We start from the raw sequence: 26803 nt of genomic DNA on the forward strand, positions 1-26803 counted from the left end.
TAGCATGTGTGTTACACCTGGACACAATGGCAGAAGTCACAGTCACAAAAAAGGGACACAGTCTGTGCTAGTGGACTCTGCACTCACCTGATAACCTGCTCGCCCATACAGCATGGGGTACTGTGGGAGGATCACATCCAGCAAAGCCAGGTTCTCCTCCAGGGTGAATGGCTGTGACCTCTCCACAGCCCTTGACATGGTTGCAGGGAATCAGTAGCAGCAGCTGGGTCGTGGAATACAAAGATGTGCAGGCAAGTGCTCCCTCATGGGACCTGGCTGCCTTCTATCTGCCTTGCTGGGCTATTTCATGCACAGGAGTACAGAGTGATTGGTCACTCACATTTGCATCCTATGTTTCCTCCAATCCCTTCAAACCTAGCAGTCAGTGGGTTCTTAATTTTTTTTTTTCTTGAGCATGATGTCAACCCCAGAACCACATTGCAACAAAGTAGATTCATCCCAACTGACTTCTGCTGTGCACCTTCCGGAATAATTTCAAACTTTAAACTTGGTCTCCATGACAACCAGCATGCATGTAGGCCTTTATACTTGTCCCTCATGTGTCCCCTATGTAATTTGGAGCTTCACACACAGGTACGGTGCGTTCCGGGGCCCTAGGGCTCCCCAAATGCATAGCAACGGCCCGTACAGGCGTGTGTACGCTCCGTACCACTATGGGTGTTCTCGCGTATGCGTACTCATGGTGGTACGGACCGTACAAACGCCTGTGCGCTCACTATCACTATGAGTACGCATACGCGAGAACACCCATAGTGAGACGGGCCGTACAGACGTGTGTACGCTCCGTACCACTATGGGTGTTCTTGCGTATGCGTACTCATGGTGGTACGGACCGTACACACGCGTGTACGCTCACTACCACCATGAGTACGCATACGCGAGAACACCCATAGTGAGACGGAGCGTACAGGCGTGTGTACGCTCCATACCACTATGGGTGTTCTCGCGTATGCGTACTCATGGTGGTACGGACCGTACACACGCGTGTACGCTCACTACCACCACGAGTACGCATACGCGAGAACACCCATAGTGAGACGGAGCGTACAGGCGTGTGTACGCTCCGTACCACTATGGGTGTTCTCGCGTATGCGTACTCATGGTGATAGTGAGCGTACACGCGTGCGTACGGTCCATACCACCATGAGTACGCATACGCGAGAACACCCATAGTGGTACGGAGCGTACACACGCCTGTACGGCCCGTCTCACTATGGGTGTTCTCGCGTATGCGTACTCATGGTGGTACGGACCGTACACACGCCTGTACGCTCACTATCACTATGAGTACGCATACGCGAGAACACCCATAGTGAGACGGGCCGTACAGGCGTGTGTACGCTCCGTACCACTATGGGTGTTCTCGCGTATGCGTACTCATGGTGGTACGGACCGTACACACGCGTGTACGCTCACTATCACCATAAGTACGCATACGCGAGAACACCCATAGTGGTACGGAGCGTACACACGCCTGTACGCACCGTCTCACTATGGGTGTTCTCGCGTATGCGTACTCATGGTGGTACGGACCGTACACACGCCTGTACGCTCACTATCACTATGAGTACGCATACGCGAGAACACCCATAGTGAGACGGGCCGTACAGGCGTGTGTACGCTCCGTACCACTATGGGTGTTCTCGTGTATGCGTACTCATGGTGGTATGGACCATACACACGCGTGTACGCTCACTATCACCATGAGTACGCATACGCGAGAACACCCATAGTGGTACGGAGCGTACACACGCCTGTACGCTCCGTCTCACTATGGGTGTTCTCGCGTATGCGTACTCATGGTGGTACGGACCGTACACACGCGTGTACGCTCACTATCACTATGAGTACGCATACGCGAGAACAACCATAGTGGTACGGAGCGTACACGCGTGCGTACGCTCACTATCCCTAGGGGTACACATACGGCAGCACTCCCATAGTGATACTGGAACGTACACAGGCCCTTTTTGCGAAAATACGGTGCTTTTCACACATCACAGTGGTGACAGGCAGCACACAGGAAGGAATAGGGCTGACAAACTTGTCCATGGATGGACATCAAGGCATTGTCTGTGCAGTACTACATGTGTGGGGCACAGGTGTGAAAGGCTGTGATGTGGCACATTACTCCTGAGTCGAGAAGGCACCAGATGTATGATGAGATGTGTACACATGTAATGTGTGATGGTGCAATGTGTGCCAGGCATGCCCTTGACTCCTTTGACATGTGTGCATGTCGTACTGCACACTTGGGATGAGCGTCACTGGACTAGTGTTCCGCTACCAGTCTCTGCAATCGACATCCTACTTCTGCTGATGTGTGGATGTATGTCACTCCTGTCTTGCGTCTGGCTGTTCACTTACACTGGGACACAGCCATGGCATGTGGAGGTTCACAATCTCCGTGTGTAGCTGGGTCTTGGTAGGAGTGTCACCTGCCAGCCATACGTGTCCAGGGCATGTAGCACATACCTGACTCCGTATGTAGCATATGTGTAGCATATGTGTATTGACAGATTAACATGTGCTCAGTACAAATAAATTGTTGTTGTGGTGCACTCACTCTTCCTTGTCACTTCCAAATTACTGCAGAGCGCCGCCTCTTGCCCGACCAATTCCGGACTTGGCTGCCATGCGGGAGAATGACTGTATCCGGTGCTACCGCTTCCCCCAACCGTTGATTCTGGAGTTGACGGCGAGACTGGCACCACACCTGCAACCGCAGCACAGGTATCCTACGGCACTGACACCCAAGCTGAAGGAAATGGCAGCCCTACATTTTCTAGCCACGGGTACCTTTCAAAATACCATAGCTCATGTTGGTGGCATGTCCCAGAGCATGTTCTGCCGTGTGCTGCATGATTTCTTAGAGGCCATGTTGATTCACCTGGATGACTTCATCCATTTTCCTACCCCAGAAATGTTGACTGGGGTCAAGCGTGGATTCTATGCCCTGGGAGGGATGCCCCATGTCATTGGGTCCATAGATGGGACACATGTGGCTTTGGTACCACCACAGGCACAGGAGGTAGCGTACCGGAATCGCAAGCACTACCACTCCATCAATGCCCTTGTGGTGTGTCTGTCCAACATGGTGATTTCACATGTCTGTGCTCGTTTTCCAGGATCAGCACACGATGCCTACATCATGATGACGCAGCTGCGCAACGAACGAGCATGTGTTGTTGGTGGGTACACTCTGTCTGTCCTGTATTTTGCGTAGACTTCCAGCACGACCGCTTCTCCTGTCCTACTTATGTCCATGTGTTTTCCATGTAGGGGACGCTGGCTATCCCAACATGCCATGGCTGATCACACCTCTCCGCAACCCCATCACGCTGGCCCAGCTCTGCTACAACACCGCCCATGGCCGGACAAGGCGAGTGATAGAGAGGACGTTTGGCCTCCTGAAGAGCCGATTCAGATGCCTCCACAAGACCGGCGACGCCCTCCCATATGCCCCGGCGAAGGTCTGCAAAATCTTCATGGTCTGCTGCATGCTGCACAACATGGCAGTTGAGAAAGCTGTGCCACTCATCCTGGATCAAGATGACCAGGACCATCCACCTGTGGAGGACGAAGGGCTTGGCAATGGGGCTAGTGATGTGGAGGATGTGGAGCCGCAAGAGGACATCCGGACTCGGCTCATACGCGACTTCTTTGCTTAGTGGTGAGTACCAGTGTCTGAGTGTGCACGCATTGGTCCCCGTGTGGCATGTGTTGCGATGTGTGTCTCCACCTGCATGTATGGCACGTGAGTCAGAGGTGTGTGTGGATGTGTCACTGGAGTGATGGTGCCAGTGATGGGTGTATTTCCCCGTCATAATTGTGACCTAGCATGTTGTCATCCATACATGTGTCGAGTACATGCACATGCAAGTGGCTGTGCTTTTTGTGGGTGACTTCTTGTGTGTCTCTCTTCCCCAGGTACTTGCGCATGCCGTCTGCTGCTTGCATTGTTGTGGCACTGCTATTCCTCATGGACACGTCATCGTGTGCTGACTCAGCGTTACAGGCACGGACACGTTTGGAAGTCTCCTTAGGGTAAGGGATGCATCAGGGGTGTATTGGGTGTGGCAGTTGTTGACGATGTATGCACACTGCCCCTGTCGATGTTTGGTTCCTCTGCAGACATGTTGCATCACCATGGTACACATGACATGCAGCTGGGTACACCTGAATAGATGGTCAGACTTGTTGGCAGTCATCAGTGATGGGATTGTGGAATGTGATGATGGCATCAATGTGTGTTACACTGCCCTCGGACACATACGGTTTGCATTGGCTTGACATGCTGTGGGACTTCCACATCAGCGGATCAATGGTGTATGGCAGGCTCTCCGTGAGCAGCAGGGGGTGTTTAGCTGTTAGCCGACACTTGTGTGCCAGTTTCATGGCTATCACGCATTTGTGCTGCAGAAGGGGGGTTCCAGTGTTGGACCCACATGTTACTCCACATGAACTGTTCATGTGTACTTCGAGTTGCCTCTGCAATCCCGAATACATGACTAATAAAGGTGTCCCTATGCCTCCAAGGGGCCTCTTCTCAGTCAATGCTGGTGTGTTGCCACGGTGCATCCGGCATGTCTGGCATGGTTTTCCGTGATAGTGGCTATGTGTCTATGTGTCGAGTAGCAAGATGCAAGCTGTTTGTGTGGGATTAGACTGTGTATTGTGCATGATGTCCATGACTGTGTGGGTATTGTGACATGTGCCATCCCCATGCATCCAACATTGGCCAGGCCACCATTCTCTGCATCCACCTGACTCAAGCTTGCAGGACATGGTTCTGCCACCTGTCTACACATACCTGGGTGCCCCCCAGGACACTCGACATGATCCCTGACCTCTGCGCATGACTGTTGCTGTACTCAATATGTTTGTCGGCACGGTTGTGCGGCCACCCCCTCAGCTGGTTGGGCCCATCACGGGTGTGTATGGTGCTCCATGTCTGTCTTACCTAATACACTGTGACCCGTATGTCCTGTGCCAGACTCAGGCCACAGGGTGTGGATGGTTGAAGTCAAAAGAGAACTCAGGCATGTTTAGACTTTACAAGACACATGTAAGGTAATAATGCAACCAGCAGGCATCTTCTCTTCATGGTGTGACATTTTATTTTAGGGGGGGGGGGGTTTGACATGAGGGGCTTTCCGGGTGTGTGGAATCCAAAGTTCACTAGGGGAGTTGGTGTCCTTGCCATTAGAAATCCTCAGAGTCCATGCCACAGTCTTTGGCAACATTGGTCAGACAGTGACCAGCAAGGCCATGTGGCAGAGAATGTCTTTTGATGCTGTGCTGCTGTTGCTCCAGTGGGCCAGGTGCCAGGCCAGGTGTCCTGGGAGATGGTGCTGTAGCGCCGACCCTCACGGTCTTTTCCGTGGACGACCCGCCCTCCTGTGGGGACCCTCAGAAGCAGGCCGTGACGATGTTTGGGAAACTCCATCGGATGTTTCCTCCTCCTCCTCCTGATCCCTCCCAGTGGGTGGTGATGTTCTACGCCTTCTGGCACAGGGAGGGTTGCCCATGTTGTCGGCCATCCGACGGAGTGTACTGTGAATTCCCGTGAACACCGTCACAAGCTCAGCCTGTCTGTCCTCCATCCTCCGTTGGTGTTGCAGTAGACAGGCATGTTGCTCCGCATGTTGCTGGGCCTGCTGGGTCTTGATCTCATCGAGGGTCCCCTTCATATTGTTGAGGGTGGACACAACCTGGGCCATGCCCGTGGTGTCCTGCCGGTATGTGTCCAGGATGTTTCGGACATGGGAAAATACCGGTTTCCCAGCCAACTGGTCAGGCTGGCACCTCCGCCGTCCTCCACTCCCACCACCCCTGCCCACTTGCACCTGGCCTGCCCTTGTGGGCACATCGGGTCTCCAGGACCCCTGAGGGGTGGCATTGGCGTTGTCGCCTGCCTCCTCCTGGGTGCCCGGGACACCGTGTCCCTCCTGGCCAGCCTGGCTGCTTTGTGGTGGTGGGGCAGGGATCCTGGGTGTCTCCTGGGATGTGGCAGGAGTGGGGGTGGTGGTTGGCCCCGTTGTACCTGACGCAGGTGCTGCAGGTCGTTGGACACCAGAGAGGCCAGGTTGGTCGGGGTCGGGCTCATCCACAGAGTGGTGAGAGTCGTCGCTGCCGGTGGCTCCTTCATCCCGCCGACCCGGGTCCTGTGAGTCTTCCCCCCCAGTGTTGGGGGGTGATCCACGACGTTGACCTGTGTGTGAGAGAGACAATGTTAATGTTGTACCATGCAACATCCATGTTTCATTAGTTTCAAAGTTGGCACATTTCCTCTGGGAATTTGGATATGTCTTGCATTCCACTCACAGTGCACTTGTGCATGGGTATGCCCCTTGGGCACAGCTTTGGCGACTTTACCTATGTGTGGCACAGTCTTACTTGCTGCGTCAAGTGTGACTGCAGTCAGCAGTGGAGTGGGCAGGTGTGGCAAGCCGTGCATTGGCGCCTTCCGTGTGGCACTGTACGTGGGCACATGCAGTTGTTCCACACACTTATATGATGCAGGTAGCTATCGTTGTGCTCGTGCACAGGTTGTGACATGGCCCTGTGTTTTGCCATGGAGGAGAGGGGGGGTGCTGGCACTGGCCACCCTTGTCTACATGCACGCAGTCCACCTGCTGACTGGCACACATTCCCACACACCACAAGGCTGATTTGCTCTCCCTGTGTCTCCCTCCCTCTCTGTCCCCCTCTCCCCCCCTCTGTGTGTCAGCCTCCTCCCTCTGTCCGTCTCCCTGTGTCTCCCTCCCTCTCTGTCCCCCTCTCCCTCCCTCTGTGTGTCAGCCTCCTTCCTCTGTCCGTCTCCCTGTGTCTCCCTCCCTCTCTGTCCCCCTCTCCCTCCCTCTGTGTGTCAGCCTCCTCCCTCTGTCCGTCTCCCTGTGTCTCCCTCCCTCTCTGTCCCCCTCTCCCTCCCTCTGTGTGTCAGCCTCCTCCCTCTGTCCGTCTCCCTGTGTCTCCCTCCCTCTCTGTCCCCCTCTCCCTCCCTCTGTGTGTCAGCCTCCTCCCTGTGTCCGTCTCCCTGTGTCTCCCTCCCTCTCTGTCCCCCTCTCCCTCCCTCTGTGTGTCAGCCTCCTCCCTCTGTCCGTCTCCCTGTGTCTCCCTCCCTCTCTGTCCCCCTCTCCCTCCCTCTGTGTGTCACCCTCTGTCACCTCAGCCCAGCTTACTGTGCACACACTTTTTGCAGATCTTTGAATGGGCCTTGGATTGTTGATGTGAGTTTGTTTCTGATCTCCAGGCACCCATTGGGTGTTGTGTCTGCACTGCTGCTGTGGTGGTGTGTGCTGCCACTCTTTCACAGTGTTGGCTGTTCATTAGCTGCTGTCATGTGCAAGAACGTGCCGTCACCCCCATGTGTTAATGCAAGGCGTCCGCCATTTGTTGGCAAGTCTTTCCTGTGTGGGGACACACTGTTTGTCTGGCTGTGACCTAGGCCATATGGGCAGGGGGCATTGTTGTCTGCTTCTGAGTTGCACTATGTGATTTTTTGGGCCCACCCTTCCGCCATCCGGCTTACCGTGTCATGTGTTGGTGTCTTCTGTGGCCTGTGACTTGACATTGTCCAGCTGGGTGCATGGGGCATGGTGGCGCCAGTGGCATGTGCATGTTCGTGGAGTGTGGTTGAGTCATGCGATAGCTTGGGGTGGTTGCGTGCCTGTTTGTGAGTTTGGTTGTGGATGACGTTCCCCCCATGTGAGGTGCGTTGTTTGTGTACTCACCCGGGTCTCGGAGTCCTCCTAATCCCTCCACTGCCTCCACCGGCAGTATGGCCATCACCCTCTCCTCCCAGGGATGGTAGTGTACGGGTCTGCGGGACGGCCCTCCTCCAGTGACGTTGGCCTGGTTGTGTTCATCCGTCATCTTGGCTCGGACCCTCCTCCGCAGATCGTACCACCTGGCTTGGCATTCCTGCTTGTTCCTTCTGGTGTCCGCAACAGCATTCACAGCATCTATGATGGTCTGCCACATGGCTGTTTATGCTGAAATGCTGGTCTGTCTGACCAATGTTCCAAAGAGGTGTGGCTCGACTCTGAGGATTTCATCGACAAGGACCTCCAACTCTCGGCTAGTGAACTTTGGATTCTTGTTGGTGGGCATGGTGAGGGGTGTGGGTGTGGATGGTGGGGGGGGTGTGGATGGTTGTGGGTGTGTGGGTGTGGTTGTTTGGGTGTGTGTGTGAATGTGATGAGGGGGTGTTTGTGAAGGTGTGTGTGTGAAGGTGTGCAAGTGTAAGGTGTAGTAAAGGTTCAAGTATGGTGCTGTGGGTTGTCTGTGGGGTCTGGCAGCAGTGAGTCTCTTGCAAAGGCTCATGGTTTGTGTGTGTGGGCCCTTTTTATTGGTCCATTGGTGGGTGTGGCTGTGTTTGAACTTTGGGTGGGTGTGTTATAAGGAGTGGTGGTGTTTTGGGCCTCTGTTTGTTTTTGGCAGTTGCAGGTCAGTGAATGTGTTGTTTTAGTGGTTGTTGGACATGTTTTGTGGCTTTGTGCCATTCGAATGGTGTATTCTTGTGTCGTTTTGGTTTGTCCTGGTTGTGTACATGCGTTTTTAGCGTGTGTACGGTGTGTACATGGCCCATTTTGTTGTACAGTGCTGTCCTTGTGTGTGGCTTGGTACGACTCGTACATGCGGTTGTGATGTTGGGGCCTGGGGTGCGCTCCGTACTTAGGATGTTGTGGTGGGGGTACGCTCCATGCATACGCGGGTGGGGGTACGACTCTAACGTACACGGGTGTAGATACACGGGGGGTACGACACGTACACGGATGTAGATACACGGGGGTATGACACGTACACGGGTGTAGATACACGGGGGTACGACACGTACACGGGTGTAGATACACGGGGGTACGACACGTACACGGGTGTAGATACACGGGGGTACGACACGTACACGGGTGTACATACACGGGGGGTACGACACGTACACGGGTGTACATACATGGGGGTACAACACGTACAGGGGTGTACATACACGAGGGGTACGACACACCCGTACACTGGTGTAGATACACGGGGGTACGACATGTACACGGGTGTACATACACGGGGGTACGACACGTACACGGGTGAAGATACACGGGGGTACGACACGTACACGGGTGTAGATACACGGGGGGTACGACACGTACACGGGTGTACATACACGGGGGGTACGACACGTACACGGGTGTACATACACGGGGGTACGGCACGTACAGGGGTGTAGATACACGGGGGGGTATGACACGTACACGGGTGTAGATACACGGGGGTACGACACGTACACGGGTGTAGATACACGGGGGTACGACACGTACACGGGTGTAGATACACGGGGGGTATGACACGTACACGGGTGTAGATACACGGGGGGTATGACACGTACACGGGTGTACATACACGGGGGTACGACACGTACACGGGTGTACATACATGGGGGGTACGACACGTACAGGGGTGTATATACACGGGGGGTACGACACGTACAGGGGTGTACATACACGGGGGGTACGACACGTACACGGGTGTACATACACGGGGGGTACGACTCGAACGTACGGGGGCTGGGGGGAGTGTTGGGCGCGTATGCGGGCACATGTCTCCATGGTTGCTATGGGAGTTCGGTGCGGACGGTGTTTTTTCCATGCGGTTGTAACATCGGACGCACGGGATGGATCGTGATTCCCCGGTCGGACTTCACATTTCACATTTGTACGGTAAATCGTCCGTGGACGTGTCGGACACTTTTTCCGACCCGAGGACGTGTGGGGAATACTTCCCAATGCGATTCGTATGGACTTTTTCCCATGCGAATCGTAATTGGCAGTTTGTACGGCACTTGTACGATTCGTACGGTAAAAAGACCGGATACGAGTCGTACGGGGAGTTTTTTTACCGGATCGTAATCGGCACCTAAGTCTTTGCACAGAATGTTCCAAGGTCTCATAATGTGCCTACGAAAATGTGTAACTGTAAGCAAAACCATTTCTAAGTATATTAACTCATGAGGTCACTCAAGGAAATGTGTGATAAAAGTTATTCTCAAAAAGACACGTACACGGGTGTAGATACACGGGGGGTACGACACGTACACGGGTGTAGATACACGGGGGTACGACACGTACACGGGTGTAGATACACGGGGGTACGACACGTACACGGGTGTACATACACGGGGGGTACGACACGTACACGGGTGTACATACATGGGGGTACAACACGTACAGGGGTGTACATACACGGGGGTACGACACACCCGTACACTGGTGTAGATACACGGGGGGTACGACACGTACACGGGTGTAGATACACGAGGGTACGACACGTACACGGGTGTAGATACACGGGGGGTACGACACATACATGGGTGTAGATACACGGGGGGTACGACATGTACACGGGTGTACATACACGGGGGGTACGACACGTACACGGGTGTAGATACACGGGGGTATGACACGTACATGGGTGTAGATACACGGGGGTACGACACGTACACGGGTGTACATACACGGGGGTACGACACGTACACGGGTGTACATACACGGGGGTACGACACGTACAGGGGTGTAGATACACGGGGGTACGACACGTACACGGGTGTAGATACACGGGGGGTACGACACGTACATGGGTGTAGATACACGGGGGTACGACACCCCCCGTACACGGGTGTCGATACACGGGGGTACGACACGTACACGGGTGTAGATACACGGGGGTACGACACGTACACGGGTGTAGATACACGGGGGGTATGACACGTACACGGGTGTACATACACGGGGGGTACGACACGTACACGGGTGTACATACACGGGGGTACGACACGTACACGGGTGTAGATACACGGGGGTACGACACGTACACGGGTGTAGATACACGGGGGTATGACACGTACACGGGTGTACATACACGGGGGGTACGACACGTACACGGGTGTACATACATGGGGGGGTAAGACACGTACAGGGGTGTACATACACGGGGGGTACGACACGTACAGGGGTGTACATACACGGGGGGTACGACACGTACACGGGTGTACATACACGGGGGGTACGACTCGAACGTACGGGGGCTGGGGGGAGTGTTGGGCGCGTATGCGGGCACATGTCTCCATGGTTGCTATGGGAGTTCGGTGCGGACGGTGTTTTTTCCATGCGGTTGTAACATCGGACGCACGGGATGGATCGTGATTCCCCGGTCGGACTTCACATTTCACATTTGTACGGTAAATCGTCCGTGGACGTGTCGGACACTTTTTCCGACCCGAGGACGTGTGGGGAATACTTCCCAATGCGATTCGTATGGACTTTTTCCCATGCGAATCGTAATTGGCAGTTTGTACGGCACTTGTACGATTCGTACGGTAAAAAGACCGGATACGAGTCGTACGGGGATTTTTTTTACCGGATCGTAATCGGCACCTAAGTCTTTGCACAGAATGTTCCAAGGTCTCATAATGTGCCTACGAAAATGTGTAACTGTAAGCAAAACCATTTCTAAGTATATTAACTCATGAGGTCACTCAAGGAAATGTGTGATAAAAGTTATTCTCAAAAAGATGTAAACTTTAAACATGAAGATGTAAAATGTAAGAGTTTGTGCCCGGGCCTATGTAAACTCACGACACCCCTACTAGTCTGTAAGGTGACTTAATAAAGCTTTATATTAATCCCCCCAAAATATTAATAAAACTAAGTTTAACTTGCACATGTAACCTAACAATTCCTAAAACGACTACACTTTTAATAATTAAAGCAGAAGGAAGGCCAAAATGCACCATTTAATAATGGTATATTGAAAGCAATTTTGCCTGTAAAAATAGGCAGATTAAAAAAAAGGTGTTTTCTTCTCAAAATTACACGTGTGTTTAAATGGTCAGAGAGTCTGACGAAACAATATTGCTGCCAAGTTCCGCTGACGATCTTTCCATGGGCACCCCAGTCACAAGTTCCAAAAAACAAACATGGCTGTATCCAACCCAATCAGCAGCCACTGAAGGTGTGAGTCAGCAGAGGATGAGCCACAATCCAAAAATCCAGGAGCCGAGGCATCCTGCTGATAATATGTTATGTTATTAAGTCTTCTAAAGCTCTTGGTTACCCAAAAGAGTCTTGGTGCTGGCTTTAATAATGGAGAGAGATTAAACAGATATGTCTAGCAGATGCTAAAGAACCAAGTCTTAAGTTGTTTCCTAATGTTCAACAGATTGGGCGCATTTTTAATGTGTAATGGTAAGGCGTTCCAAGTTTTAGACGTGCCTAAATAGAAGCTTCGCCTGCCGCAGGTGGATAGTTTAAATCTGGGTACAACAATGTGTTTCGCAGAGGCAGATCATAGAGACCTACCTGGGTTGTACCAGTTCAAACTTTGTTGAAGACAGGTGGAACCTAGGCTATAGAGTGCCTTGTAAGCAATGCAGAGTGCTTTGAAAGTGCACCTCTGTCTGATAGGGAGCCAGTGCAGGTTTTTGATGGCTATGGCTATAGTGTGATGTTTGAGTTTCTTTAGCAGGAGTCTTGCTGCCGCATTTTGTAGTACCTCTACCGTGTTAAGGATGTGATGATGTGCAGTGAGTAGTAAACTGTTACAATATTCCAGTTTAGACAACACTAGTGATGCAATAAGTGTTTTTTGGAGGTACAAGGGGATAAAAGTGAGGATCTTTTATAGAATTCTCAAAGTGAGAAATACCGAAGATGAAAGGACACAGACTTGATTTGTGTAAGTTAATTTACGGTCAATCAGAACTCCCAGATTTTGGGCCTTGGTAAAGAAGACAGGCATAGGGCCCATATCTGCTGGCCAACATGATGGGGTCCAGAAGGGTGTTTGTGCTCCAAAGAGTATTACTTTGGTTTTATCTGATTCTGAAGTTAACTTGAGACAGTTCCTGCTCAGCCAAGAGTTGACTACCTGCTTGCAGTCACAGAATCTGGTGCTTTCTCCTGAGTCCTCTTTGGACAGTGAGACAAAAATCTGGGTGCTGTCTGCATAGGACATCAAGGAAAAGCCATAGCTTTTGATTAAATTGGCCATAGGTGTGATATAAATATTAAATATGGTGGGAGTCAGTGAAGATCCTTGAGGGACACCTCTGGGAACAAAAGAAAGATTGAGATACAAACTCCCAAAGTCTAACAGACTGTTCTCTGTCAGAAAGAAAGGACTTCAGTAGGTCCTATGCAGCGCCGATAATATTGATTTCAGATAAATGGTTTAATAGCACTCTGTGACCTACCGTATCAAAAAAAGCTGAGAGATCAAGAAGTACAAGTGCTGCCCTTCGGCTCTGATCGAGCGCCTGCATGATTTCTTCAGTTGCCTTGATCAAGGCTGTTTTCTGGCTATGGGTGCTGCAGAAACCGAACTGCGTGATGTATGGGTGGTCAGTGGATTGAATATGGTACATCAGCGAGTGTTTATTATCTTTTCAAAAATCTTAGAGGGAAGAGGGAGCCGTGATATAGGGCGATAACTACCAGGGTTTTTGGGGTCTAAAGTTGCTTTTTTTAAAAAAATAATGTGAAAATTGAGGGTCTCTTCGAAATAGATGGAAATTGGCCAGTCGAAGTAATGATCTGGAAGATGGCTGTAAGATGGGGTCGATAGTCTCCATCATTAAGCTGGCTATCTTTGGAGGGTATGGGTCGTGTGGGGAGCCAGACGATGTTATTTTCAGTGAGTTAGTTATCTGTTCTAGGGTGGGTGGTATAAATTTACAGAGACTTGATCCTTTCTTGCATGTACCGGTGGGGGCCATGATACTATCTGAATTGGGAGTAGAGGAAGAAAATAGGTTGTAAACTGCTTCCACCTTTTCCACAACAAACTCTGCTAGGCTATTGCAGAAGGATTGCCCGCTTGAGTTGGATGTATCAAATATATCAGTGGTTAGCTTAGTCACTGTTTGAAAAAGTTATTTTGAGGAATTTTTTGTCTCCTCTATCTTTTTGGTAAAATGGGACGTTTTCTCTTTAAGAATAATAGACTTGCATGCAGCTAGGCAGAGATTGTAATTAGTCTTCTCAGTCTCATTATAGTTTCATCTCCATATTTTCTCCTGCCTGCTACAGTTTTGTTTTTGTGCCCTTAGTTACTGGTAAACAGACATAATATCGAATTCAAAATATCGACAGGACAGAATATCGAGTTTTTAATATAGAATGGACAGAATATCGAATTGCGAAAATATAGTGGTGAAGAATATCGAAAATCAGGTAAGAAATAAAATATCGATTTAAATAATATAGAAGTAAGTAATATCGACAGTCATAATATAGTTGTTAAAAATATCGATTTTTTTATAGTGTTTTAAGTGTTAGTATATGTGTTAAAAGTATGTATAAATTTTGGAATGTATGTTTGAATATTTTTAAAGTAATGAATTTTATGTTATTTAATTTTTGTGTAATTTAATTCCGTAGCGGGTTGTGGGTTTATAGGGGATTAGGGTGGGAAGTAATTTAATTATAGTACATTAAATAATAATTTTTAGGAATTATTAATTATTTTTAATTTAATTTTGCGTTTTACTTCTGTAGCGGGTTGTGGGTTTATAGGGGAATAGGGTGGGAAGTAATTTAATTGTTATTAGGTAATTATTAATTGGTATTGAAAATTAATTGGTTGTTGATTAATTATTAATTGGTAAATAATTTGTATTAATTGGTAATTAATTAGTATTAATTGTTTAATTGATAATTATGTTAATTGTATTAATTTATTATTTTTAGCGGGTTGTGGGTTTATAGGGGAATATGGTGGGAATTAATTTAATTGTAAATAATTAATTATTGAAATAATTGTTGTATATTGCTAATTAATTTATTCTTAAATAATTATTAATTGGTATTAATATTATTTATTAATTTTTGGTATTGAAAATTAATTGGTTGTTAATTATTAATAATAAAAAAACATTGGTATTTATAATAAATTAATTGTTAAATATTGTGTGATTGGTAATTAATTTTAATATTTGTATTTGGTATTAATAATTTATTTATTTTTAATAAAATATTAAATTATTATTTTCCCTACTATTGCACTCACTGGAGTGGGAATAGTAATTTTTACCCCTACGCTATCCAACGCTTTCCCTACTATTGCACTCCCTGGAGTGGGAATAATAATTTTTACCCTCCCGCTATCCAACGCTTTCCCTACTGTTGCACTCTTTGGAGTGGGAATAGTAATTTTTACCCCTACGCTATCCAACGCTTATCCTACAGTTGCACTCACTGGAGTGGGAATAGTAATTTTTACCCCTACGCTATCCAACGCTTTCCCTACTATTGCACTCACTGGAGTGGGAATAATAATTTTTACCCTCCCGCTATCCAACGCTTTCCCTACTGTTGCACTCTCTGGAGTGGGAATAGTAATTTTTACCCCTACACTATCCAACGCTTACCCTACAGTTGCACTCACTGGAGTGGGAATAGTAAGTTTTTACCCCTACGCTATCCAACGCTTTCCCTACTGTTGCACTCTTTGGAGTGGGAATAGTAATTTTTACCCCTACGCTATCCAACGCTTTCCCTACTGTTGCACTCTCTGGAGTGGGAATAGTGATTTTTAGCCCTACTCTATCCAATGCTTTCCCTACTGTTGCGCTCTTTGGAGTGGGAATAGTAATTTTTACCTCTACGCTATCCAATGCTTTCCCTACTGTTGAACTCACTGGAGTGCGAATAGTAAATTTTACCCTCCCGCTATCCAACGCTTTCCCTACTGTTGCACTCTCTGGAGTGTGAATATTAATTTTTACCCCTACGCTATCCAATGCTTTCCCTTTTATTACACTGTCTGGAGTCGGAATACTAATTTTTACCCTCCCGCTACCCAACGCTTTCCCTACTGTTGCACTCTCTGGAGTGGGAATAGTAATTTTTACCCTCCCGCTATCCAACGTTTTCCCTACTATTGCACTTACTGGAGTGGTAATAGTAAATTTTACCCGCCCGCTATCCTACGCAAAAAATATTGATTTTTTTAAATAAATATTACGTTAATATATATGTATTAATATTTTTTTTACTTACATTAATTATTTATTAATTTTAAAGTAATTTAACTATTTTTAAGTATGTTGCAGTTAATTATATGTTTTATTTAATTAATTTTACATTAATTTTAAGACATTTAAAAAAATTCGATATTGTGACTAACTATTTTTTACAACGATATTTAGGATTCTATATTTTTGTACTTACCTGTTTGGAGATAGGGCTTCGATATTTTGGCATTCTATATTTTTCCTTCGATATTTTGGCAATTCGATATTCTTCTTCTCGATATTTCGTCAGTAATCCTAGTTACTCTGTAAACCAAGGGACCGAGAGAGTCTTTTGTTTGACTATCCTTAGGTGGTGCTAATAGTTTCACTGCTTTATATAACATGTGAAGGTTCTGCAACAGTTTTGTCACATGGGCAGAGAACAAACCTGGGCTGTTCTTATACCGTTGTGGCGAATGCCAAAATTGTTTTGGCAGAAAAAGTCATTTGAATTGTTGAACGTAGTTTTATATTTTTTGTGCACTATATTGTTCATTAGTACTGCACTGTGCTCGTTCTGCACTGCAAACGTGCAAGTATCAATGTTTAATCGTCTATATTCTAGGAATAAGCGATACGAATGATCTGGTTTCACTACTGGAAACAAAGGATTGAGGTTACAAGGGAGGTGCATGTCTCAATTACCCTGTGATATTCAAGTTGTGTTAGAATTTTTCTAACCTGTTCTTTAGCCTCATATTTAATGGGGTATTGTGGTTTCACTTGTGGGCTTGACCATATGGGTATAATATGGTAAGGGGATCATTCCTCCTAGCCCACATGATTGTGGTATAATGTTGGTGCTTGTGCAAAGGCCCACTCCTTGGCGTATGTATGTTTAAGTGATTCTAGAATGAGGTCAGAGAAAGCTGATAATATTATACTTTCCCCTCGTGGGACTTGTCTAACAAACTCAAATTGGCCAATCTTTTTCAGCCAATAGAATGTTGTAACCAAATGTAAATTTCTCCCAAAAGACAACATTAATCACACAATGAATATCATCCTCCATTTGGAGTTGTAATTCATACAACTTACTTGGAACACTCAGGGCCTAATTACGAGTCTTGGACTGCCAGACTTGTGGTGGGGGGGCGATGGTGGTCTTCCGAATGCCACTTTGGCCGTCATGCTGCCCTGGGATCACCGACTTTGCCAGGGAAACGCAATCTCCTGGCGGTGCAGCGGCAGGCTTGAGGCAGTAATATGCTTGGCAGGACTGCCGCAGTCCCGCCAAGCATATTTTGACTTTCCTCACTGCCACTGATTTCATGGAGGTCTTTCCTCCATGAAAACAGTGGCAGTGAGAAAAGAAAGGGTGCCGCACTCTATGTGGATACACACAGTGGGGCACAAAATTGCCACCCTGTGTGCATGCACCCCCAGTTCCAGCACAGTATGAACTTCACAGTCCATGCCGTGCTGGAATTTCCTTTGACGTTCCCATTGCAGTGCCTATTTTATAGGCACCGCCGTGGGAACACCAAAGAAACTGCCCGGCAGTGACTAAAATGTCATAATACGGCGGGTGGTTCTCATGAGGGGTTGGTGGTGCGGCAGTGGGGAGGTCCAGCCGCTGCACCGCTAAACTCGAAATCAAACCCTAAGTCTCCAGTCCGATGTTTCCACTTAGACCTACTCACTAATTGCTCTTGTCGCCAGATTCTCTTGGAGATTCTGGTGAACTATCATGGCTTCTGCTACGGTGTCTAGTAGAGTCAGAGCCCAGTTCCCGTTCTAGTAGAGTCAGAGCCCACTCCACGTTCAGAAGCAGAGTCCTCAATATGTGTGGCATGCTTAACTTTTAACCCTGCCACTTTCTTCTTTTAAAATTGAGGCTTTTGTTGTGAGCGCTTTTCTTCCTTTTTTATTTTGAAGTCAGAAGAGCACTGTGAGCCCATCTCTGGTTTCACATACTCTTCTGTGCTCTGATCGTCCTCCCCTCACAGAGCGTCTTTCGGATAACTCCTGAAAAGAATGAGAAGGACATGCATAATACCTATCAGGCTGTTTATTGTCTCACGGTTGCGCAAATTATAGCCCTTTTCAGAGGGCTTCTGTGGAGGAGATCCACCCCTTGGTTTAGCTTTTTCTTTATTTTTCTTTTTATCCCAGTGGTTTTTTGGGGACTCAGGTGCCGGTTTTGAGGTATCCCTTTCAGAATTATCCTTGAATTGTGGTTTATTTGGTGTGGCTCCCAAATTATCTCGAGCTATAGGTGTGTAGGTGTCAGCAATCATTTTTGGCAGTTCTCGCTCCTGATCCACTAATGCCACTTGTGCCTAACGCTGGCGTACTGCCAATGCTGCAGATTCACCTTTAATATTGCTTAAAATAATTCCGGAGACCAAGGCATATTTGCCAACAAGTTTCATCCCCAAGTTCAGGGACAGGACTGCCCTGCATTTATTTTGGATCTGGTTTAGTACCTCTGGCAAAACAGCAATGGATGGTGTAACATATGATATGGTATAGACCGCAGAAAATACTGTGCCACAAGTGGCGCAGTCATCTACCGGGAGAACCATCCCCAATGGTAGGCACATTGTGAGAATTCTATGTTTATCTTGAAGTCCCATATGGAGAAAAACTGCTTCAAGCTGATTTGTATTTTGAGCAATCCAGAATGGAATTTCATCCCGTCTGATGGGAACTTTTCCCATTTTCACTCCCGCTTGGCACTATGACTTCCCTGCTGCCTTCCACTCCAGCTTCCCTGCAGACCAGCACATCACCCCCCCGGACGCCGCGGGCGCTACATCTGCCTGGCCCGGCGACCTATTTTTACCGCCACATTTCCGCTCCGCCAGCACGGACTGATCCTCTTGCCTCCACCCCCCCTCGAGAGGCGGCCTCCCAGCTGGACTGAAGCCCCTTAGCAGTCCACCTTCAGGGACCCACCGCTGTTCTTCTCTGCTCATTGCCTGGAAGCTACGCCCTACAGCAATAGAGATGAACAATGGTACCAGAGAGGCCACTTAGGTCCTCGGGTAGCCTAGGCTACACTTACTTAAATATGCATAGGTCAAGGGAGCAGCAAAAATAATAAATAAGTACTTGCTGCGCAGTATATGACGGGACACAAGGTTGAAATGATCTCACATTTATTATTGGCATAAATGGAGAATCACTTGTTTACAGGGTGTAGTTCAGGTGCTCACACAAAAATAGTGAAAGTGCGTGAACTGAGGGGTTGGTGACATTTAAAAATACATCACATTGATAACAATAAACACAACTCCCAATAATTCAATGTAATGAAGGAGTTTTGGTTGTAGAAAGAAGTCGACGGCGTTTCGATCTCATTTGTTAGAGATCATCATCAGGACAACAAGAGTGTGAGCAAGAGGAATCTACAGGGGGAAAGAACATGGTATCAACCATAGGTCCCAGTTAATATTACACAATAAAGAAGGTCAAGGGATAGAACTCCTTGAACCGAGAAATAGTGAGAACATAATATGCAACAAAAATGTACATAAGAGATTTTAACGATAAATTAATCTAACAGTGAGCCGCAGTACTGTACATCTTCCTTGGCAATTGAGGAAGAACAATAGCAAGAAAGGCGATAGGGCTCCATACACAAGCGAATGGCCAACAGTGACAGTAAATGTAGAAATAAACACTATTCAGGAGGTGAGCGAAATGAGAAAAAGGGAAAAGCACATGAGGATATGTGAGAGGCCAAGCATAGAGTAACAAGTAGTGCGATTACGCGGACAGTAACTGACTGTGGATTCTACGAGTGAGCACGCATGGTGAGGGCACGCCAGGGGGGGGATATAGCAATGCACCATGTACTGGTGCAGACTGTGGGAACCCTGGTGGATGGAGTACTTACCAGGGTTAGCAGGGGGCCAACGTGCCTGGGAAGCTGCGAAAAAGGAATGATGCCTTGAGAACCAGTAAAGCTGGGGAAAGGAAGGAAGGGTATTAGTGAATGGGAACAATAGGGTAGTGCTAGCAAAATTGGGGCGCATTGATGGAGGACTTACAGAGACCTACGCCCTGCACGACGAGCTGCGGTAACTGGCTAGCCTGGACCTGGTCCCCTTACGGACTGCCTCCCTTCTCTGGCCTGGTCCATTTTCTTCCCGGGGCACCCGCTGGTGCCTGCCGCCGCCGCTGCTATCTCATCTCCATCTGCCCTCCCTGGTTTCTCAGTCCTTCCAAGACGGACTCTTCGGCTGCTGCCGGCCCTGCTGAACTCTGCCTCCCATTGCGGGCCACATCAGCCACCCGACAATCTCTCTGGCCCGGGGCCCCCTCTGAACCTCTCGCTTGCCCTCACCTTTGGGCTCCTACTCGGCTGCGGCCCCCCCCATACTGGCCTGGTCTCTTCGCCCACTGCCATTAGCTTTCTGGCGCACACGTGGGCCCGACCATGGGAAGAAGGATCCTAAACAGCCCAAACTGGCTTTTGACCAATGCCGGCAGACCCGGCAGGAGGGGGCAACTTCGGATGCTGGCGAATCCGCTACTCAGCCTGAGACTGGCCCGACTCGGAAAGATGACCTTAGAGCCATCATGCTAGACGTGAAATCCGCGGTCACTGGCATCGCGGCTCAGCTGGACCATCTCTGCCCCCCTGGACACTGTCAAGGCGCGGGTGGACACACACGACACGCGCCTCACTCAGGTCAAGACGAGAGTCTCTGATATCGAGGATGCGGCGAATCGGGAACACCATAAACTTCTCCAGATGGACAAGGTCCTTGAACTTATAAAGGCCAAGAATGAGGATTTGGAGGCGCGCTCCCACAGAAGTAACCTCCGCATCATGGGCGTGCCCGAGTCCACCAACATCGGCAAGACTGAGACTTTCGTTGAGCAGCTGATCCGGGACCTATTTGGCGAGGTCCCTTCCCCAGTTTGTATTGTCGAGCGGGCCCACCGCTCCTAGGGACCTCGGCCCTCCCCTGGCTTACCTGCCCGTCCCATCATCACCAAGCTTCTGAACTTTCAGGACCGAGATGCGATCCTGCGAGCCGCCAGGGACAAGGGTGAAATTCACCATCAGGGGAACTCACTATCCTTCTACCCTGATTACACGGACCCTCTGTTCACCCGGACATTCCCATCCCAAGCCACTGCCGACGCTCCCCTGCCTCCTGACCTGCAGGCCCGGCGGCTGATTTCAGCTGGATGAACATTCACTGTTACTGTCTCCTTACCCCTTACCTCCTCTCCACATACACTATGATGGCTATTTTTTGCTATGGCTCGCTTTGTCCTCTTGTTTATATACCTAGTGCGGCCCTGCTCCAGAGGCAGCTCTGGTTCTAACGTCCCACGGATTTGCTGTCCGCTCCCACCTGAGGCTCGGCCACCCTGTACCAGCGACAGGGGTGTTCGCTGAGCTGAGCCACGTCTCCACGGGATGATTCCCCTCTGTTCTGGATTGTCTATTTCCCTGTTGTGGGTTCCCTGGGTGGGTGGGGATATGGTCTCAACCTGATTGGGGGGTTGGTGTGGGTGGCAGGGTGGGGTTCCCGGGTTCTGGTTGCCTGTTGCTGGTTTTGTTCCACAACCTTATTTGCTCTGGCTCCTTGGTCATATAGCCTTTCACACTGCACATCTCTTCTGCAGCACTTCCACTACCGGCTCTGCATCTGTTCAACCCCTGCCTCTATCCCCTAAACATGACATTATGACAGAGACCACGATCTGGACCTGGAACGTCCGTGGTCTTAATGACCATCGGAAAGCCCGCCTCGTACATACACACCTCATTCGTCACAAGGTCGATATTGGCTTTCTTCAAGAGACTCATCTGTTACCTGCCACTGCCAATCGCCTTCACTCCAGAGATTGGTAAGAGGTTCACTCCTTCTTTTAATCCTGTTACTCCCGTGGGGTATCCATTCTCATATGACGCGGGCTCCCATGGCACACTACCCAGGTCACTGCAGATCCTGAAGGGCGCTATGTCATCGTCCTCGGGTCACTCTCGGCCCAGCCCCTGATCCTCGCTGCGATCTATGGCCCCAATACTGAGGACCCCGACTTTTTTGCACTGGTCTGGCAGCAGATCTCCTCCCTGCGCCCTGCCGCCCTGCTATGGTGGGGCAACTTTAACATCACGCCCTCAGCTGCCCTTGACCACTCAGGACCCGCGCTCCACATCACTCCTGCTTTCCCTGTTAGCCAAAAACTCTCTGCTTGACGCATGATGGCACAATCACCCGGAGGCACACAAGGGCACTTTCATCACAGGCACCACGGGCTGTTGGTCTCATCTGGACCTCTGGATCACCATTCAGGACGCCTTTGCATGGGTATAATCTGTAGAACACATGGCGCACACGCTTTCTGATCATGCCCCTGTACGCCTTAGCCTGCTCCCCCCACATGCCCCGAAGCACATCTTTGCTGGCGGCTGCCTCCCAACGGCCTTCGCGATTTGGTATTTCGCAACAAAATCCAAACTGCGATAGAGAACTATTTTGAGCTAAATACCGGCTCTGTGGACTCCCCCTCTACACTTTGGGAGAGCTTCAAGGTGGTAATTCGGGGTGCATGTATCTCCAAACAATCTGGTGTGTTGCGCTCCATTCATGGCGTCCTTGGGCGATTGGCAGGGGAGATCAAGGCACTCGACTCCTCTCATTCTCTCTGCCCTAATCCCGACCCCCTCGCTCAGTTACGGGGTAAGCTCCTTGAGTTTGAACAAGAAGCCGACAGTGAACTCTCCTTCCTGGGTAGAGAGGAAAGGGCTCGCCGGTATGGCGAGGGAGATTGCCCGGGCAAGACCCTGGCAAATCTTTTACGACGGCCTTATGCCACCTCCTACATCACAGCACTTCAGGACAGAGGCCCGGATCGCACCACCTCGCCATCTGAGATGCTATCTAGGGTCACCTCCTTCTACACTCACCTCTACACTGCTGAGATCGCTCCTTTGCGGGACCTCCTTGATCAGTACTTTGACACCCTGGAACTTCTCTGGCTGGGTGACGGTCACCGCGAGTATCTGGACGAGCCCTTCTCTAAGGAAGAAATTTTGGCTGCCGTTAACAGTTTGCCTGGGGACAAGACGACGGGCTCCGATGGCTTGCCTGCCTCCTTTTACAAGGCGTTCGCGCCCCTCCTCGTTCCACACCTAGCGGCTATGTATAATGACTCCTTTGAATCCGGCCACTTCCCCCCGTCCCTTCGTGAGGCCCTGCTTACACTCCTTCTGAAGCCCAACAAGTCTCCTGGACTTCTTGACTCTTACCGTCCCTTATCCCTCATAAACACTGATAATAAAATATTTGCTAAGCTCCTGGCCTCCCGTCTCTTAACCCTCATGCCCATGATCATTCAACCGGACCAATCCGGTTTCATTCCCGGGCGTGCCACATCGTATAACCTCCAGACCATATTTGCCGTACTTCACCAGATCAACCCCACTCTCCCGGCTGTGGCTGCCCTTTTGGACACCACCAAGGCCTTCGATACCCTCAAATGGCCTTTCCTATTTTATCTCCCCCCCCCCTGCCTTGGCTTCAGCCCGGTTTTTATACGCAAGGTCCACCTCCTCTACTCTCTACCCACTGCTCGCCTCCGAATCAATGGTCAGGTCACTGAGCCCATCGCCATTTCTCGGGGCACGAGACAAGGCTGTCCGCTGTCTCCCATGCTTTTCGCAGTGGCCATGGAGCCTCTCGCTGCCAGGCTTGGTCAACATCACACCCAGAGGGGTCTGGGTTTTGCAGCTTGGGTTCTGATCATCTCCATGTATGCAGACGACGTCACTCTTTCTGTCCGCCATCCCCAAGAATACCTCAGTCCCATGACTCGTGAGGAGGTGCGCTTCGGGTGTCTATCAGGCATCCAGGTCAACTGGAGCAAATCTATCCTCTTTCATCTGATGGATGCCACTGTCCCTTCACTCCGGACTACCCATTCCAGTGGGTTTACGGGCCCACCAGGTATCTAGGCGTGTGGCTCAGTCGGAGTGTGGACGAGCTCTGGAGGGCTAATTTCGGTCGCGCGGTTGACTGGCTGGAGACTAAACTTCCCATTTGGCGCCGTCTTCCACTATCCCTAGCGGGGCGCATTGCCATCGCTAAGATGGTCGTGCTCCCGAAATTTTTATACTTGTTTCTCAACGTCCCCATTCCTCTCACGGTGCATTTCTTCCTCACACTCCACTCATTTTTGGCTGCATCCCACACCCTTTCAGCCTCATGTGGCGGTGGAGGCTGACTTTGTGGCCCCCTCGCCCCTCCAGACTGCCGTTTTCGTCCTCGCCAGGCCAACGCGTGGGGAGTATGACACTGTCGAGACCATGCGCTGGGCTTGGGAGGGTCTCCGTAAATACTCCGGCTCCAGCTTGCTTTCCGCCAATGCCATGCCTATTGCCTACAACCCGATCTTTCCCTCATTGCACACGGCTGGGATGGTCAAACGCGCGGCGAGTCGAGGGCTGACCGTGTTATCTGATCTCTACCCTGATGGCAACTTTTTCTCCCTTCCAGCTGACTCCGGCCCGATGGATACGCTGCTCTATTATCAACTCAGGGCATCATGCCGGAAGCTGCACCCCATTTTACCCCAGCCCCCTCCCTCGATGGCTTCCCTTGACCTGGTTTACACTTCTATATCCCCTCGCAGACTGGTCTCCAGACTTTATGCAACCATGTTGGCGGTGTTCCCCGTATCAGCTGATCGAGCCCGCCTTGCCTGGAGCGTGGATCTGGGCACTGATCTTTCCCCGGAGGACTGGCTATACTGCTGCAAGCAGACCAAACGGTTGTCTCCTAATTACCGCCTGCGCCTTATTCATTTTAAATATTTACACAGACTATATCGCTCCCCTGCACAGCTTTACAGAATGGGACTCGTTCCCAGTGACAGATGCTTACGCTGCTCGGCTCCTGCGTCAGACTTTTCTCACTTGGTATGGCTGTGCCCGAGAGTCTCTGCGTACTGGTGCAAGGTGTGTACCACCATCACCGAGATTACCTCCACTTCTGATCCCCCCCGGACCCGATGGTCTGCCTCTTGGGCTTCGTGAAACACTGCCGGAAGCCTCTCGCCACCTTACCGCCATGCTACTCATTCTTGCATGCCGCAGAGTCGCCATGCATTGGGGTCGTAGGGCCACGCCTGAGGTCAGTGATTGGCTCGATGATGCCACGCGTTGCCAAGCGCTCTTGTCCGAGTTTTGGGAATTGACACCGGTGGCTGGCCGACCTCGCGATATTTGGGGCCCCCTAGTTTCCTACCTCCTCTGTCGGAACGTGTCCCCCCCTGAGGCCTCTCCCACGCTCCCTACCGGCGTTTGGCCCAAGGCGGCTGCCAGTACTGGCCCGTAGAACGCGCTGCTCCCCTGCTGTGTGCTGTTGACTCCCTATTGCCCCCTTTAAGTTGGTGTTCCGTCAGCCTCTAGCTCCTCTACATGCCTTCCCCACTTCAGCCTCTACCTCTCTCTCTTTGTTCCAGATGTATGTCATTCATCTACAAATGTCTTCACGATGTATTGTACTTTGCTGCATATTTGCCTTTTACTTATGTAACCTGATGTGAAACTTTCAATAAAGGTCTTTAAAAAAAAGATAAAAATTGTGGTGAACCATTTTTGACAAAAGTACGCACTGAAGCACAGACCTTTGATAAAGAAGACTAGATCCAGAAACAGGATGATGGATATGAGAAAGATGGATTAGTGTCTAAAGGAAGACATGTATTTGCCACCAGATCAATTAAGACAGCAGGCTACATGCCAGCATCACGGCAGGGCATCTTGAAATACTTAAACCTTTGTGCCAGTCAGGAGATATTTTTGGTGGTCAAGTTTATTTGCTGAAGTGAAAACAATGTGTTTAAATGTATTCCATCTGTGTTAACATAATGAGTTCTCTTTTGAGACCTTTACCTGTTCCACCGAGACCTCTGCACACTGTCAACTGATTTCATAGTAGATTTACTTAGCTGTCAAAATTGTACTGCAATTCTGGTGCAAAATATATAGTTGGGCTTCTTCTTCATGAGTAAAGCTGCCACCATGATTCTGAGAACATGGGAGAAGTCAAGGTTATAAGGAAACCTTTCCAAGACTGCGGTTTGTTAAGACAACTTTACCAGTTTCCCTCTCTGTGATGCAGCTTGAGGCTTTCTGTGAAGTAAATCCTTGTTTCAATCAAACATAAAGGAGACATTCACAAGATGCATTGCAACTCACTTTATTTCACTGCTTTTAGCATGTTCATCGCCATTTTGCTTCTATTTTTGTCTCTGTTTTGCTAATTACAGCTGGCATATCTTTGTGCCCATCAGGGAGGTAATTTGCTGTTACTATGTGTACTGACTTCATTATTAGTTCTGTATGCTATCAATACCCTTTGCATGCATCTGCGATGTTGTAAATGTTGGCACACACCACTGACCGCCACAACACTGCCCCATTCTCCTTCACTATATCTTTGGCTCACAAAGTGCCCCAACCCGGCACACAATGCCCTTGCAAACCTCAAACTAGCCCCATTGCCCAGGATCCTCCAAGATCTCTGCCACTCACACAGTGTCCTTTTCACATACCCCGATCATATGCAGCCCTAGCCAGGCACCCACTGTCCTTGTTGCCACATTCAAAGCTTGTAAAACATACACTGGCCCATTCCAGTACACACTGTCTGTGCCACCACATACGCTGCACCACACTCTGCCTATTAGCCCCTCAAAACACTAGTACATGCATACACTCTCTGGCCTCTAACATAATGCTTC

At 49.6% G+C, this 26803-nt stretch overlaps 1 protein-coding gene across 3 annotated transcripts in view; it reads right to left on the reverse strand.

The window, feature by feature from the left end:
- Positions 1-26803, reverse strand: part of DNAI3 (dynein axonemal intermediate chain 3) — a 958656-nt gene that overhangs the window by 460902 nt on the left and 470951 nt on the right. The window lies entirely within an intron of this gene.

This window comes from Triturus cristatus, chromosome 4_2 (assembly GCF_964204655.1).
Source record: "Triturus cristatus chromosome 4_2, aTriCri1.1, whole genome shotgun sequence".
Classification (NCBI taxonomy): Eukaryota; Metazoa; Chordata; class Amphibia; order Caudata; family Salamandridae; genus Triturus; species Triturus cristatus.